Source organism: Miscanthus floridulus, chromosome 4 (genome assembly GCF_019320115.1).
Source record: "Miscanthus floridulus cultivar M001 chromosome 4, ASM1932011v1, whole genome shotgun sequence".
In the NCBI taxonomy this organism is placed as follows: Eukaryota; Viridiplantae; Streptophyta; class Magnoliopsida; order Poales; family Poaceae; genus Miscanthus; species Miscanthus floridulus.
This window is the reverse complement of record NC_089583.1, coordinates 113,399,292-113,412,085: the sequence shown is the minus strand read 5'-3', so window position 1 is coordinate 113,412,085 and position 12,794 is coordinate 113,399,292. Positions and strand designations below refer to the sequence as shown.

At 49.2% G+C, this 12,794-nt stretch overlaps 1 pseudogene; it reads right to left on the bottom strand.

Annotated features, from left to right (window-relative positions):
• Positions 1–5,370: 5,370 nt before the first annotated feature.
• Positions 5,371–8,836, bottom strand: LOC136549109 (cytosolic sulfotransferase 8-like; annotated as a pseudogene).
• Positions 8,837–12,794: the final 3,958 nt, after the last annotated feature.

Genomic DNA, 12,794 nt, shown 5'->3' with positions numbered 1-12,794 from the left:
CGACATACCCTTCAGGCGGTACCGGCTCACCCTCGTCGCCAGGAAGCAACCACTCCTGGACGGCAGACAGTGGGCGGAGAAGGCCACGGCGGACGAGGCCCTCCAGACGCCTGGGAGGTGATGCTTGATCTGCCCCACAACTCCATTGAGGCAGTAGGGGGGAAGGGCAGGCGCGAGCTTAACGGCGGCTGGAGCACGAACGCAGGCCGGTCGACGGAAGCGATGCAGGGCGCGAGAGGCTGGAAAGATTGGCGGTGGATGTTTCAGAACGCAAAGGAAGGGGAGCGAAATACGGGATCCTGGGGGCGAACCCCGTGGTTTTATAGGGGGCGACGGATGCGAGAAGGGCAACCGTCCGCCTCGATCTCCGGGCCTGCCACGCGCGCCACCGCGTCACGTCGCGGGACACGCGCCCGCAGTTCCTATCCTCTCACCCCAAAAATCTCGGCGGACGGTTCGCCTTCCCCAAGTGAAACCGGACTCTCTACCCACCAGGGAAGCGCCAGCCACAAAGGCCTGTTCTTCTTTCTTTGGACCACCAAGGGCCCAGACACTCGCCGACCGGCCCAACTAAAAAGGAATCCACGAACGATCCGCCTACAAGGGCAGAAGCACCAGTTATGACAGCTCCAATTCAATCCCCAGCGAACGGGACGACACGACCCACTCGGAAAAACACCCGGATGAAGAAAAACTAGGTCCTTCAGCCTTACCCACGAAGGGGCCGATACAACCCCCCGGGCGACTCAACTCGAGTCACCCGGGGGCTCGGGGGCTACACCCATCGGGTGCGCTCGCGCGCACCCTCCGGCAAATTAGCTTCAGGCAAAATCAAAAACACCCTCCAGGCGGTTCTACCCGAATCACCTAGAGTCTCGGGGGCTACTGTCGGGGACCTAATACCGGGGTACCCCAGAAGGCGGAACCGATAACCACCAAACGTGAAAAACTTCCGGACGCATAAAGGCGTCATGTCATCCCTTGTTCGAGTAACAGGAGTTCGGTTCCGCCTCACCCGACGCTTATAGGGCGGGCTCGGTCTCGCCCGAGGGCCGAGGGATAAACTTCGTCTCGCCCGACCCCTCGAGGGCGGGCTCGGTCTCGCCCGAGGGCTAAGGGATGAGTTCCGTCTCGCCCGATCCCGGAGGGGCAGGGTCGGCCTCACCCGACGCCTTTGTGGGGTAACCCTGTCTCGCCCAAAGGCTCAAAGCCAAACTCCGTCTCGCCCGACGCTTATAGGGCGGGCTCGGTCTCGCCCGAGGGCTAAGGGATGGATTCCGCCTCGCCCGATCCCAGAGGGATAGGGTTAGTCTCGCCCAAGAAATAGGGATTGATCTCCGCCTCACCCGACGGCCCAGAACGAGCCTCGCCCTGATCGATATCTATCCCTCATAATGATGGGTACAGGACGAGACAAGACATTCGGGTCAACCATGACTCCAACGACCATACCCTGCGCCCTGGCAGGAAAAGGACTGCTAGGGAACGATAGGACTGATGCTTTAGACCCTTCCGGGCGCCGTAGAGCCCAAAAGGTATTACAGGTGTGTACGCCTCACCCTGTAGAGTTGTAGGCGCCGCCTTCAGCTCTGGGACACGGAACCCAACAAAGATATACGACAACCGCTACGCTCCAAGAACGGATTTGCTATCTCCACGGACGATGGGTATTCCGTCACCACGCTGTGGACCCGAGGGAGCGGCGCCCTGCTTCCCGACCCCTCAGGTCCTCCCAGTCGGAAGGCCTTGGCCACGGTGCCACACCGGACCCCGACCCCGAACTCTCCCAACAAGGAATCATGGGAACCAGAAGGCGCACGGAGCGGGGCTGGGAGAGGCTCATAAGTCAAAACCACCGTACTACAGCCCATACCCTGCGTAGGGCAGCGTTCTAGTGACTAGCCTGACATCCTACAGAGACATCGACAATATCGTAAGCACTTATCTTCCTTCACACTCATCAGGATGGAGGACCTGATCGGATAGACGTAAGCCACAAGACTAAGTAGAATACGCATCCTGGAGTCTTCACCCTTGTAAAGCCACCCCCTTCATCTATAAAAGGGGATGCACATCCTCCATCGAGGGGACGGAAAAAATAGGACCGAACAATAGAACGCACTCATACACACGAGCAGCTACGAAGCTCTCGACCATCTTTCAATCCTTCGATCAGAGACTTGGGACCAGTCCCTCTCTCGGCAGTTTGTATCCCTTACTACAGACCGTTCATGGTGCTAATAACACAAGCAGCAACAAACTGGACGTAGGGACGTTCCGCCCGAACCAGTATAAATCCTGTGTCCTTTAGCGTACCATCCGAGCCTAACGCGCATTACTATAAATTTACTTGCCGGTGCTTGTACGAAACACCGATAGTTGGCGCGCCTTTTTGTCTTAACAGAACCCCGATCCTTAGTGATTTCTGACCCCTACAAATCGCGAGGGAGGTCTGACCCCTCGCGATTTGTAGGGGTCGGAAATCACTAAGGATCGGGGTTCTGTTAAGACAAAAAGGCGCGCCAACTGTCGGTGTTTCGTACAAGCACCGGCAAGTAAATTTATAGTAATGCGCGTTAGGCTCGGATGGTGCGCTAAAGGACACAGGATTTATACTGGTTCGGGCGGAACGTCCCTACGTCCAGTTTGTTGCTGCTTGTGTTATTAGCACCATGAACGGTCTGTAGTAAGGGATACAAACTGCCGAGAGAGGGACTGGTCCCAAGTCTCTGATCGAAGGATTGAAAGATGGTCGAGAGCTTCATAGCTGCTCGTGTGTATGAGTGCGTTCTATTGTTCGGTCCTATTTTTTTCGTCCCCTCGATGGAGGATGTGCATCCCCTTTTATAGATGAAGGGGGTGGCTTTACAAGGGTGAAGACTCCAGGATGCGTATTCTACTTAGTCTTGTGGCTTACGTCTATCCGATCAGGTCCTCCATCCTGATGAGTGCGAAGGAAGATAAGTGCTTACGATATTGTCGATGTCTCTGTAGGATGTCAGGCTAGTCACATAACGCTGCCCTGCGCAGGGTATGGGCTGTAGTACGGTGGTTTTGACTTATGAGCCTCTCCCAGCCCTGCTCCGTGCGCCTTCTGGTTCCCATGATTCCTTGTTGGGAGAGTTTGGGGTTGGGGTCCGGTGTGGCACCGTGGCTAAGGCCTTCCGACTGGGAGGACCTGAGGGGTCGGGAAGCGGGCGCCGCTCCCTTGGGTCCACAGCGTGGTGATGGAATACCCATCGTCCGTGGAGATAGCAAATCCGTTCTTGGAGCGTAGCGGTTGTCGTATATCTTTGTTGGGTTCCGTGTCCCAGAGCTGAAGGCGGCGCCTACAACTCTACAGGGTGAGGCGTACACACCTGTAATACCTTTTGGGCTCTACGGCGCCCGGAAGGGTCTAAAGCATCAGTCCTGTCGTTCCCTGGCAGTCCTTTTCCTGCCAGGGCACAGGGTATGGTCGTTGGAGTCATGGTTGACCCGAATGTCTTGTCTCGTCCTGTACCCATCATTATGAGGGATAGATATCAATCAGGGCGAGGCTCGTTCTGGGCCGTCGGGTGAGGCGGAGATCAATCCCTATTTCTTGGGTGAGACTAACCCTATCCCTCTGGGATCGGGCGAGGCGGAATCCATCCCTTAGCCCTCGGGCAAGACCGAGCCCGCCCTATAAGCGTCGGGCAAGACGGAGTTTGGCTTTGAGCCTTTGGGCGAGACAGGGTTACCCCACAAAGGCATCGGGTGAGGCCGACCCTGCCCCTCCGGGATCGGGCGAGACGGAACTCATCCCTTAGCCCTCGGGCGAGACCGAGCCCGCCCTCGAGGGGTCGGGCGAGACAGAGTTTATCCCTCGGCCCTCGGGCGAGACCGAGCCCACCCTATAAGTGTCGGGTGAGGCGGAACTGAACTCCTGTTACTCGAACAAGGGATGACATGACGCCTTTATGCGTCCGAAAGTTTTTCATGTTTGGTGGTTATCGGTTCCGCCTTCTGGGGTACCCCGGTATTAGGTCCCCGACAAGAGCACTAGGAAATACAGGTGGGAATGTTTGATGGTCAAGCTAAGTTCTTGGATGAACTGAAGGGGAACAAAGTAATTACACGGAAGAGGGGATATAGACCTGACTACGTCAACCTATTCGTTAAACATCACAAAGACAAGATGCGTGAGTTTGTTAGACAGCGCGGTATTTGTAATCCGATCGATGTTGGGCTTGACAAATGGGGATTGGAGAGACGGATCACGTTAGAGGAGGAGAGGGCAAGGAAGGAGGCAAGGGAGGAGACAAGAGTACAGATGCAGGTCTTGAACGAGCATGTTGTTGCATTATGTGCCAGTGAGTGCTTGAAAGCCTATTTTTCGTTGCCTGATTTTAAATGTAATATAATCACGTTGCTAACTGATTGTATTTTATACATAAAGGGATTAGATGCAGCGAGGAACATGCTGCAGAGGTGGCTCATGCAAGGTATGAGGAAAAGAAGTTAGATGAGCATATAAAGCGAGCTGGTCGCACCGTTGAATCACCAATTATGTTGTCTGATGAGGCAGAGGAGGCTGAGGACGACACTGGTAGACTGAGCGAGCTCATCGCTGTAGCAGAGATGGGCTTGTAGGCGGAGGCGACTGAGGATGACACTGACAGACTGAGCGAGCTCATCGCTTTAGTAGAGGCAGGCTTACAGGTGGAGGAGGATGACAACGCGTTCTTCACTCAGGTCACAGAGGCCGCTTACTATAGGCGAAAAACAGATCAGGGCAATGCAGGTGAGCCTAGCCACAACAACAGGATTGTGGTTGAGGATTGGTACTCGAACGACGAGTTGCTTACTCAGTATGTTTCTGAGTGAGGGTTTATGATTGCGCCTTCTGTTAGTTCCAAGCGTTATTAATGATCAATGTAGCTATGTACTATAAATTCCATTATGTTGTCTTATATTCTATTTGAACTATTGATGTATTGTACCCATGTATCATATACTTGGATTACCCATGGTCGATCTTAAGTGATCCCATTTGTTTATATCATGCGTCGAGAATTTCTAAAATGAACATAATCGAGTGAAATTATTTTGAATACAACGCCATAGCCCACTGGTTCTGCCGCGCCATAGCCCAGGCCATGCCGTGCCATAGTCCACGGCGCGGTAGTGGCACGCCATAGCCCACGGCGTGGCAGTGACGCTGATAGAAACCGACCAGCCTCAATTGAGCTGTTGTCGGTGCTATAAACAACTACAAGTGCTACCATGACCATGCACAATGTGAAATGAATATGAAGCAAATAAATGGACGACAAGTTGCCACATAACATTTTTATTGGTTTATGAGTCTGCAAGTTTCAGATGACAATATTTGTTCGACGTAATGAACTAAGTCCCAGGAATGTAAGGATCCCTCGAACGCCTCTTGAAAACCTCGTCGTCCGTTGGAAGAAAGGGGTAGTCGTACTCCACCTCAAGAAAGGGGTACATATGGTGTGGCGTGGGAGGGGCCATCCTGTTACAAATTGATAAACAAAGGGTTAGAGTATTCAAATTAACAATATTCAAAATAACATTATGTATCATTGCAAAATTTAAACAACTTATTACGCAATACGAACACAATATAAAAGCACCTGCTGCCCTCGTCTTCTATGCCTGCTAGCCTTGTGACCAGATTTTTTGCAAACAGAGTAAAGATTCCTGACACGGGTCTCGTTGAAGTCTCCCCCGCCGTACATGTCTTTGCCGTACCCTCTCATAGCGTCCATGTCCCCCTTGAGTCGCTTCTTCATCCTCCTACCCTTCCCTAACTTCATTAGATCCGGATGCGGCACGTATTCATAACCATTATAAGGTGGCCACTGTGTCAGGTCAAGGTATGGCTCAAAGCTCATCTCCCAAATACTAACGGTGTTTTAACGGAGATACAAGGGTGACATATATGGCAGATACTCATAGTTGTACCCGCGAACCCTGTAGGCTGTGATCATATGAGAGCAAGGGGCATGCATGATCTGAGGGACATTGCAACTGCACTCTACCTTTTCAAGATCAACATGGTAGTTTTGTCCATCATAACATTCGACGCCCAAGCTTGTGTCACCCTTGCTCCGTACACTAAAGATATGGCGGCAGGGTCCATATGGCTCGGCGGTGTGCTGCTTGGCCAATTCCTCCGCCTCCTTCAAATATTCAGCTCCAGCCTTTCCAAAATGCCCCTGCTCAGCTGTATTCCTCTGTGCAAGTTCCCACCTCTTGATAAAATATTCGTTGCACTTATGAAAGAAGAACTCAGCAATTCTAGACATAGGCAACGATTGAACTCCGGTGAATACATAGTTGAAGGACTCCGATGAGTTAGTGGTCATGATGCCATACCTGAAACTCACCTTAGTCATATGCTAACGCCCACTGAGCCTTCTGTTCTATCTGCGCCTCTAACCAGGCCTTTCCCGCTTCATTTACCTATCTTGTCTAGTTCTCTCTTTGTCTCCTTGAACTGGTGCTCTGTACGTACACAACATAGAGCCTTTACCTTGTCACATACCTCCAGCTTCCGCTGACAGCCGCCAAAAATTAGCGACAAAGTGTCTCATGCACCATCTATGCACTAGAGGCGGGAACCCATCTATATGCTCAGCTGCAGCATTAAGAAGCCCTACGTGACAGTCTGAGATCAAACATATAGTGCAAGATGGGCTAAGCACTTGTACACGTAGAAGCCGCATGAACTATGACCACAATTCATTATTCTCTCCCTCTACCAAAGCAAAAGCCATGGGTACTATCTGGTCCTCAGGATCAACAGCAGCGGCCATCATCAAGGTGCCCTTGTACTTTCATGTTAGGAAAGTGCCATCAACAAGTACGACTGGCCGACAAAACTAGAATGCATGTTCCGTTTGCGTGAACGACCAGAATACACGATAGAGGACATGCCTCAATGGGTCCCGAAAACACATCCCTCCAGTGTCCACAAACCATTTCAAGCTAGGGTTATAGTAATGCATTGCACATAAGATGCGGGGCACCCTGTTGTATGCTTCCTTCCAACTACCCCATCAAATCGCCAGGGCAATTTGCTTAGCACGCCAAGCCTTTCCATACTTCACATCATACTTAACAAAGCCAGATATGGATTGTTGTAAAGAAGACACCGAAAATGTCATTATTGTCATCAACGAGCCCTAATATGCGACGGGCAAGGTAACAGTGCAGTGAGCTGCTGATGATTTTCCTTCCCCCTATTGTCTAGGCAAGTGTGGGGTTTGACAACTTTAGTTATCCTCCACTTGCCATCACTCTGTCTCTTTCATGCATTTAACCTCCACATACAACCGTTTTTGCATATCACATGGTACCTCAACTCCTGGTCCAAATGAGTGATGGTGTACGGCCTATGATGATACACAGCATAGTCCTGAAGGAAGAGCTTCATCTTTGACATTGTATTGAATATCATCCCCTTCCTAAGGGTTTCTTTCTCATGGTCATACAATGATTTCCTACACATTTGGAGACCGTGTCATAAACTGCCATATCCATCATGCTGACATCCCTATAGTTCAAAATGCCCCTGAAAGATACATTCATCGACCTTAATTGTTCAAGCTCAGTTGTTGTGTAAGGTGGTGATGGAACATACTGCTGCGCTTCGCTAATTCTGGCCCATGAATCATAGGAGGTATCATTTGTTGTCAAATCTATGACTAGTCTACCCTGAGCCTGGACACCATGCAAAACCTCAGTCGGTACTGGTAATTGCATAGTATGAACCGGTCCTGGCATGGCATCAACCAGTGTTGGCATAGCATCTGTACATCCTTGGTCATCATCAGAATCGTCTGAATCACTGCTAACTACATCACCGATCCTATCTATCTCTGGCGCCATGTGGTTGGCCTAATCTCCTGCTTCGCCCCTCCTGAAGTAGGAGTCATTAGCTCCGACGGGAGACGCCGACGATGAGCTTGCTGGCCTGTTGACGTCAAGGTTTCTCATCTTCTCGAAGCTGCACAGCGTCACGATGTCCGTGACGACCCCAGTGGCCTCCTCATCCTCCAAGAACGGCTGCTCGATGAACTGGGCAACTTCCTGGTGCCGCCGGTTAGGTCGCGCAGCATGTGCTCGGACCTCAGGAACAGCACCGTCTCCGGGCTCGCCTTGATGGCATTCCAGTACCCGAGGACATTGTCCAAGATGGGGCCGCTCAAACCGCTGCCGTCGCAGGCCGACTCTAACACATCGAGGAACGACAGGCTGGGTTGCATTCTTCTGCCGAAGTGCCACATAGAAACCACCATGTCCTTGGGATCCCTACATGTGTAGACGATCTTGCAGCAGTCGGGGTTGGCGACGATGGAGGCGAGCAGGAGCACGTGGTGCATGTGCGTGGCCATGAGCCTCGGCGACGGCAGCGCATCCACCCGGCTCCCCCACCCCGTGGCGAATAGCTTCTCCATGAACAGCACGTAGTCATGCGGGTTGAGGCAGAGGAGCGGGTGTGCCGCGTCTTGCGCCGGCGGGTGCGCGCCCCGCACCATGGTGGCGAACGCCAGCGCCTTGAGCCACGTGGTGCCGCACTTGGGCGCGCTCACGAGCACCACGTCGCCCTGGCACGGCGCGAACAGCCCACGCTGCACGACCATTATCCCCAGCACCCATGGCGCCAGCAGCCCAGCACCCAGGTGCTCTGGTAGTAGCGCAGCCGCAACTTTGGGTTGCTTAGGAGCGCAGAGGCCAAGCTCTCGTACTCCTTCACTCGGGGATCATTCTTCTCGGCGTCCGTGTCCGCGTTGCCAGTGCCGGCGTTGTTGAATGGCAACGGCACTGGCCCAGTAACGTTAAGCATGATGGTTCTAGCCGTGGTACTACAGTACGTAGCAGGCTGCTGCTAAAGCGCTCCGCTAAGGGAGAGCAGAATTGTGATATGGTTTCCCATAGTGTATCAGCGTCTAGAATGGTCAGCGTGCTCTCTGCTGATTGTTGTGCGACTGATTAAAATAGCGTGAACGATCAGACATCTTCGTAACATTCTCTTTTAGAAAAAAATCATTTCCGCATAACCTTTATTGGCTGGTCTCGTGTGCGTGCCGTTGTTTCAGTTTTCATGTGGTCCAGTGCTTACGGTGATGGTAGTCAAATAAAATATACTTTTGTAAGCTAGATGGTATAAATGTAAAAGTTAGATTTATAAGTTAGATTAGCAAACTTACATGTACAAGTCTCATCGATAACTTATATAATAATAATTGGTTTGTATAACTTATAAGTTAGATTAACAAACTTATATTTTCAAGTCAACATTGATAACTTATATTACAATAACTTGTTCAAGTCAACATCGATCTTATATTATAATAACTTGTCTGTATAACTTAGATATATAACTTAATGAATGTCTTAGATGTAAAGTTGGACGTATAAGTTATATTCAAGAAGATATACAAATTAATATAATAACATATTAGCAGAAATATGAAACTATGTATGAAAATAACCATGTGGTATAACTTATAAATATGTAAAAAAAGAAAAAAATGGTAGAAAGAAAAAAAGAAATATTCACAGGTGCAGCCATGGCACCGGACAAATCCGACCAACATGCACTAAAAACAGCCACGTGTATGGATATCGGCATGTCACGAAATGAGGGGAATATATTTGAGGACTGAGTAAAGGAAAGGACGAAAATGAACGACATGGAAAAGGGAAGGTACGAGTCTACACAGTAGCAGTCTATCGTTCGCCGTGGTAGAACCGGGTGAATGACCGCTGAAATGGAATTAGGGTTCTGTTCGCCTCATCACGTAAAACACACTGGTGCAGACGGAATTAACTTATAACTTATGTCAAAACTTAGAAACATAAAAGTTAGATGGACAAAGTTATATGTATAAAGTCAGCATGGATAACTTATACGATAACAACTTGCTTGTATAACTTAAATATCTAACTTGATGAATGACTTAGATATAAAGTTAAACGTATAAGTTATATTCAAGAACTTAGATGTACAAATTAATATCATAACATATTAGCAGAAATATAAAAACTGTGTACTTACAAAGTAACTTGTATAAAAATAACAAAGAGAAGAGAAAAAACCAAAAAAATTAAAACCATAATATGATATATTAATGCACGGCATGTCCTCGTACTAGCTATAGGATGGCTCGCTCAAACGGCTCCGTCTCTTTGCGCCGATGGCCAATACTTCGCTGAATGCGTAACCCACTAATTGTTCGATGAGTTGGAGACGTGCGAGCGACCGTGGTAATGGAATTGGGGTATTGGCGTGGTTGCTGGATGGAGGAGACGGAGGGGTGCCCGTCGGAGTCGTCATAGCTTTCCTTTCCATGTTTGGCGACGAATTGCTAAGAGTGTAGCTTTTATGACCGGCCCATTTCTGCTTTGCTCGCTCTCTTACTTGCAGCCCAGATAACCTCTTTCCCTCGTGCACTTTCGGTCTTGGTGCTTTCTTCCTCCACGTTCTTGTCAATTCACTCCATGGCCTAGCCAAGAGGCTTTTCCCGGTCGATAATGCTCTAACTCGGGTGTCCATAGTTGCTCCCTGTTCCTGCGACGTGCTCCATCATGCATCGTGCCGCGCGCTCCATCTCGTCCCCTCCCTCACCCTCACCCTCACCCACACACGCACCACTGTGGCCATCCACCACGTCGTCGCTGCCCTACCAGCCGACTCCGATGAGGTACGTGTTGTCGGTGGTGACGAGCGTGCTGGAGCATCCCATGGTGTTTGGGTGGCCTGGAAGATGGCATCCCTATCGGGGGCCTCGCCATTGGCACTCCAGCGCCTTCGCTAGGATGGCCTTCATCCACTCCTTGTCCTCCTCACCAACCTACCGCAGTTCCCCACTCGGTAGGCCAAGGCTGCACGACGAACGCTGTGTTTTAGGCGTTTCAGATTTTTGTTTCGAGTGTTTAATCTGGATGTTGCAAAAGCATATATGAATGTTGCATATGTTTTCAAGTGTTTTAGCTGTTTCATACTTTTGTTTCAAGCATTTCATCTAGATATTGCAAAAGTAGATATGGATGTTGCATATGTTATAATGACAAAATATGCATGTTGCAAGCCTATGTTTTAACTATTTTGGGGGTTTCATACGTATGTTGCAAATATTTCATCTGGATGTTTCAAAAGTCAATCTTGGTGTTGTACATGTTGTAAATGGCTATACATGCATGTTTTAAGTGATTCATCTATCTTCAGACGTATGCTGCAGTTGTTTCATCTGGATATTTCAAAAGTAGATCGGGTGTTGCACATGCTGCAATGGCATCGGTGGCCTGTGCCTTCCTCATGCGGTGTGCCTCGTCCTCTCCTCTCTCCTCTCCCTCCCCTCCCCTCCCTTCCCTCCATCTCATTGTGGCAGTTCAAGCTCGATCGACGAGCGCATAGAGTTGTAGACATCGAGTAGACACCACAATAGGCATGGGTTGGGCGGGCAGGTGCAGCAAGCTTGAGTAGGCTATGGGGCATAGTCCCCGGGTACCCCGCAAAGAAGGGAGAAGATCTAGTTTGGCTAAGAATTCTTCACATGTAATACTAGTAACATTGCCATCCTATAATTCTACTAGGACTCTTACATTGTAACCAACTAGGAGATTTGTCTCTTGGGCTATATAAAGGAGGGCAGGGCTCCCTAGATCGGTAGGCCATGACACACAATCATACGTAGTCTGCTTAGGCTGTAAATTTATCTTGTGGAGTCCTTTAGAAGGGCACGTAAGACTGAATAGCCAAGTAAAGAGTGATCAACGTAGTTGCTATGATTAGAATGATGTTAGACCCTTTCATCGATGTTAAGTGCTCAAAGTCACTTATTCAAGGAACCCTTATAATGATTGTTTACTGTTAGGATCTTGTCCCGTAGCCAATGAATCATGTTACTTGCTTCTAGGAATCACCCTACCCAAGATGACATGCAATAGTTTAGACTAAATGTCGGTAATTGGCTCCTGGCCAAGAAGATGTAAGCCATCTGGGTAGGAGGCGTATCTCATATAATATAGCCCAGTACTCAATATACAGAATAAGAACTATGTGTCGAGTAAATTTATCATATTGAGAGATGTGTAGCCGCACAATTAGTTAGTTGTACGTCTCATATATGATGTAATAAAGGTTGCGACAAAAGAAAAAGATAGATTCATCTAGCGAAGAACAATGACTCTATATTATTATCAAAGAATCTTAAGTGCAGATGCTAGAACACTGTATTTACTGAAACAAGAAAACTACTTAATAATATTATAGGCATAAAATCTCCGTAGCTAATCGATGTTCTAGGAGTTAGGCACGGGATCGCTATCCTCTGTGATTAACTCGAAGGAGCCTGGTTGAGTAACTTTGGAGGCGATAAAGGGGCCTTCCTAGGGGCTGAGTAGCTTCTGTCATCCCGATGTATTCTAGATATGTTTGAGGACTAAATCTATGACTTAAAAGGTATGGGGGCGCTTCTTGTCGTAGTGACGTCGTAGGCCTTGCAGATACCTTGCAGACTGGAAGAGTGCGTTAATCTTGATTTCTTCGGCACTATCAATTTCTAGCCTCCGAGTTTTGTCTGCTTCACCTTCATTATACTGTTCAACCCTGGGAGAGTTCCATATCAAATTTGTTGGCAGGATGGCTTCGGAGCCATAAACTAAAAAAAAGAGGGAGTACCCTGTCGATCTGCTTTGTAGAGTGTGCAATTCCCAAACTACTTTGGGTAACTCGTATATCCACTTGCTGCCGTAGTCTTTAAGCTTGTCGAATAGCCTAGGTTTTAGGTTGGCTAGAA